Raw genomic sequence first — 6,000 nt, 5'->3', positions numbered from 1 at the left:
GTTCTCACTGCAAAAAAACTTTTTCAGTATTATATTTTTTTCATTACTGAAAATAATACCAAGTATTCCATTAAAATCTGAACACTTTGAGATTATACTTTAGCAAGATATAATTTATTTATTAAATATATACATATATTTCCACAATATTAATACTCTAAATAAATGTGTGTCTGAGCCCTCTTAGTCATTAATGTAGCCGTTCTTAGCTACAATAATTGCTTCCAGGTGGTGGTGGAAGGCCTGGCATCCGCTGCAGGTGTAGTCCTAAGTTATTGCGTCCCAGTGCTGGCGGACAGTGGCTTTGAGAGCCTCGGTGCTTGGATGGCCGACACTGCAGGCTTTCTCTCCATATGCACTCAAAAGGTGTGGTCGATGTAGTCGGCTTCAGGGCATTAGGGTGCAAAAAAAAAAAGAGTTCAAAAGACTCCAAAGACTCATTCAAGAGAGTCTTGCAGCGAGAAAGATGGGTTTTGTTCATTTCTGGTGTCAAAAGTGGCCTCTCCGCCCTCACAAGACTGTTTCCAGTCACTTTTTTGATAACTCTCTGGACACTCTGGTGTGAAATCCCGTGATCTCATGCATTGCCCCTCATGGACTTGAAGGAATTGACCTGGGCTGTTTTCTTTAAATCCTCCGGACCCAATTTGGCCTTTTTGACATAGAGTTTCTTCATTTCCCAGGTTTCGGACTGCTGACGGCTTAGACGGTGATCTTGGAAACACCCAACTGCTTGGGTTGCACGAATGAAAATTCGTCAATAACATTCATGAATCATTTTCTCGACTTTTATTTAAGCTAGAGAGCTCCGGTTTTTTTGTAACTAATTGCTTATGTTTTAATATAAATATATATGAATAAATTTCAATAACTCAACTTTCATTAAAAATTGAATTAGTAAATGCTCAGATTTCAATGGACCCCCCGGTATAGTAATTAATATTATATATATTTAAAATTATTATCAATTAAATTAGCTGAATTTCATTGTATTTTCCCAATAAAGATCTTCTATATTTATAAAGCAAAGTTTCTCTGTAAGAATATATTAAAGAAAATAAGAGCTTTTTGATCTAAGAAATGACAATGTATTCAAGTTTATTAAATCTAGGAGTATGTTACTTTTCCATATATAATCGAGTGGGTATACAGGATGACTTATAGTGCGTATAGTACTTCATGAGGTATCTCATAGTCATATTTCTGATTTAAGAAATAACTATATCTATAGTTGTATTAATGAATTATTGAAGGCGTTTTGCATTTAGCATAGAGCATGTACAAGAGTCGTTTGAAAAGTCCGTGCAAAGTCCAAGCGATGGCACTACTGGACTTTCAGCTCGATCGGAAATTTTTTTTCTGTTTGACATTTGTTAATTAATTTTTGTAAAATTAATTAAAATAGTGTTCTATGCCCATTGCACTAGCAATCTCACGCACCTTCATTCTTATGATATCCATCACCAAGTTGTTGATTTTATCAATGATTTCTTGAGTAGTAATTTCAACATGGTGTCCAGAACGTCCAGCGACAATTGTGCCCATAATGCAGCTCCAAAAATTACAAAACCACTTATAAACTATTGTAATCGAAGGTGCAGAGTCCTCATAATTTTTATCAAGCTTCTTTTTTAGCCTCCTGAGCCGGTTCTGGCTGAAAGTTGGTTTGTGTTCTTTCAAAAGATACAACTAAATAAATATAAGCTATACGTGTGGGTAGTGCTATCTCTCGGGCTTTGAACGAACTTTTTTAACGACCTTGATGATTATTTTATACTTCGAGTACAAGAATAGTAATCATAACATTGGAAAATGTTATTATTTACTTGTGACGTTTTGGTGTTTTTAACATACTGTCATGCCCAATATTATTCTATAACTCAATTTATTATTCATTATATTAGTGACAATGATGTTTCTACAGGGTTTTCCATGATAATTACACTTTTTAAGACTCATTACAAGGATGGGAACCATTTAATGCCCCATACTGAATATACAAGACACTATAAAAACATCGCTGATTCTCAAATTAGCAGTATAACGTTACCTTAGACTCTGAATAAATGAGCCTACACATATTTAGAACTCAGGGATTCTGCAATTAATTCCTTCAATTAACAATTTTTGTTACTTTTTAATAGAAAATGTAATATTTAAAAAAAAAAAAATATTTGAAATTTAATTTTTTTTTACATTTTTTTTTTCAAAAAAGTTTAATTTAATTTTTCAAATTTTTTGTTTCCAAAATTTAATTTCCTGCTAATAGATATGGATTAAAAAAATTAAAAAAGTTTAATTTTTTGTAAACAACTGGATTTTTGGAATTTTCTTCAAACAATTTAATTTTTTGGATTTTTTTGAAAAAAATATGCTTGTTGTTTTTATTTTAAAAAGTTTTCCCGAAATCCAAGCCCTTCCCAAAATATAATTTTGTGGGTTCCCTTGGAACTGTTCATAATTTTATTCATATATTTTCTTCCTCAAAATGATGTAATTATTTCATACATAAGAATATTAATAATTATAATCCTCAAGAATACTTGAACCTTCTTCTTCAGAATATTAAACATGTTTGTCTTATGTTTTTTTGGGGGAAAAATTAATGGAAAAAAGTTTTTTAACCTTGAGGAAAGAGCCATTGTCAAAGCCGTTTTTATAGAATCTCCTAAATACATATTGTACATAAATATATTAGTGAATAAAGACCTTGAAAGTAATGTAAATAGCCTCAAAGAAATAGTATTGAAGATAATAACATATTCTGAAACGAGCCTTAAGAAACAGAATTTCAAGACAAAAGCAAGATTTTTCTCAAAAATTAATGGGAATTACATTTGTATTCTTTAGAGAATTATCGTTCATTTCTGTTAACAAATTATTCTTACTAATCTTTTGGGTACGTCACAAATTGCACATAAAGTAGCCAAAATTGATCCCTACAATAAGATAATGAGAAGTTTATATATTTTATTTGAATGGGCCGATATCGGGACTAATATACGTCTCCAAAGTAAAATAAAGGTTCTTACCTATTGATAAAACTACTGGGTATCTTGTCTCATCCCACAAATTTGAATACAAAGCCTGTAATTGACATTAATATGTTCATGAAATATTGGGATGTATGAAGGATATATTAATTAAAAAATCGTTCGATTATTCTTTATATTTTATTCTTGTTTAAGATTAATTTCATGTTGATACTCAACATTTATACGCATAAATACATTTATGGAAATAATATCCATTGTCCTTAATCGGTTTATATTCATTTCAATGCTATGGGTGACATAATTGATAATTATAATTACCATTTATGAGTTATAAATATAGATTTTGCTTACTCTGTAAGTTCCCAACTTTTAAATTGGATTTTTGCACATTCTAATGATTAATTATAATTAATTGATACGTGATTCAAGAAAAGTTTATGGACACTATGTAATAGTTAGGGCCTTAAAATGAACTCGAATGAAATCTGAGGACTCGATGCAAATATTTAAAAGCTTGAACTTGTGAGTCAAGACAGGATTCTTGACTTTGAACTTGCATGAACATGACTTTTACGTATCTTCCGTTAATATCATCTCTAAATATGTTTTATGACTGATAACTACTGATGGTCGATTCCCAAAAATATCTGAATGCCTATTCCGATGTAATTCTAGTATAAATTCCTAAAGCCAATTCCGATTCTTTAATATGTTAAATAATAGTTAACAAATACTCTTTTGCTATAAAAGACAGGATTACATATTACAGGATTACATAGGATGTATATTTTTGAGGGGCTTGGTTTTGGTAATTTTTTCAAAAGAAATCCAGAAATTAAATTTTGCTTAAAAACAAATTTCAAACATACTAATTTTTTTTCAAAAATTCCCACTTTCTCAAAACAAATTGATTTTTTTGAAATTTTTTTTTGATTAAATATATAATCTTAGATTTTTGGGAAAAAAAAGGCAAATATTAAATTTTTGGTAGATAAATTTCAAAAATACAAAGGTAATTATTTAAAAAAAATATGTATGTGTAAACGGTTTTGGTCTCTGTTCATCTCTATCGGTCTCAGTTCTTCTTTGTACCGGCTCAGTTAGGTAATAGGCACTTAAAACAATGAGCTTTGTGAGAAAATTCGGGCCCAGGAAATGATATAAGATACAAATAGGGACGTAACTGCCTTACACACAGAGTGCATAGTGGCCCAAGTTCCTGCAGGGCCCCAAAAAACTAAGGTTGCTTAAGGCAATGGTTTTCAAAGGGGAGGATAGGGGTCTTAGGAAAATGGAGAACGATGATTGCTTTTAGTCAACATAGTACACATGTTTCGTAAAAGAAAGGACCTCAGTTAAAAATTTATTAATGTAGGGGGCCTTGGCATAGTAAAGTTTGGGAAACCCTGGCTTAAGAATTATTAACGTTATAAAATTAATTGGCACCAACAAGGTTAGTAGCAGACCAGGATTCATAATTTACCCCAGCCCTTCCCTCTATTATTTACATTTTCTGTCCCTTAAAACCACTTCTCTAGATCCATAAGACACCCTTAGCTATTTACAACTCATATAAAACTGTGTTACTCTGTTGACGTAAAAGAATCATTACAAAACACTTCAATTAAAAAAAAAAAAAAAAAACTCAGAAAATTGACTTTTTGATTAAACTTAATTTTTATTTTAATATATGTTGTATTTTCTTTATATAATCTATGTAGGAAAAAAGAACCGAGACTGATAAGCAATATATTGCGGTCTCGGTTCGACTTTGTTAGTTCCGGTTCTAGAGGTTCAAGAATCGGAACTACCTGAACCGATACACCAGAAGACACAACCTTGATAAAATGTCATAATTCCCTTCATGAAACCTCCTTTTAGGTTCAGAAAGTAAGAGTTGATTGTTTTATAAATACTCAGGAGTGAAACTTTGTTTTATTAATTCATATATAGGAAGAGTTACATCATTTTCTTCAACTGTTGAGCTATTTGTAGGAAAATTATCACAGCTTACTATGAAATCATTTGATGTCAAAAAATCAATACTCAGAACACTAATAATAATGACTAATAAATATACAAATCAACAGCTGCCAAAAAATACATGGGAGTTGTTATTGTTTCGGGGATAGCATGGTGAGTCATATTGGGTCACTTTCTTTATTATCTTCCTCTTTCTATTGTAAACAGATGGTTCTATGATCTAATCAATATACACTTTATTGACTCTATCTATCTCAAGTTCACTGTCATGATCATCTGTCTATTTATTCACCCCACCTCCTTTCACTTGTGTCACGTGTATATTTACATGGAAAGCAATAATGACATTTAATGTAAATAGACAAGTGCGTAGTTGACACGCCACTATTGATTTAAAAAGGGGTTCGTATATTCGTTACTGATCCCTCAACAGTAACACTGGAACCAATTTATTAAAGCAAAGTGGCAAAGCTCCCTTATTAGCTTGAATATAATTTATTGGTTATGTGAGCCAAATGAGATGTAGCTTTATGAGATATCACAGATAGTTTTGGATCAGTCGTAAGACTGATTGCCTAATCATTTATAAATTGCCTAATCAGTCTTCAGGTTATATTATCTTTCAGGTTATATCATATCATAAGATTACTCGAACATGTCTCATAACTAAAAACTTATTTTTAGAGCTTCCACTTTTCGAAAAATCTTTGAAGTCTTACGTTAAAAAATGTTAATATAAAGAAGAATATCAATATAAATGCTCATGGTTTCAATTGCTTTTGTAATCATGTAAATATTTTTCTATGGGTGTTGAAACATTGGAGACCATCTTTTTATACTAAGAAACAACTTTTGTTATATATCATAAAATTTCAAACCATTCTACCGTAGATAAATTTTTAACTAAATAATATTTACTCTTTCTTAATGAATATTGTATTTACTATAAATGTATTCAGTATTCTAGGGCTCTAAAATACTATGCCATCTCAGGAATTTTTATGAATAACGATTTTACATC

The sequence above is a fragment of the Lepeophtheirus salmonis genome, chromosome Z (assembly GCF_016086655.4).
Source record: "Lepeophtheirus salmonis chromosome Z, UVic_Lsal_1.4, whole genome shotgun sequence".
NCBI classification, from domain to species: domain Eukaryota; kingdom Metazoa; phylum Arthropoda; class Copepoda; order Siphonostomatoida; family Caligidae; genus Lepeophtheirus; species Lepeophtheirus salmonis.
This window is presented reverse-complemented; position numbering follows the sequence as displayed.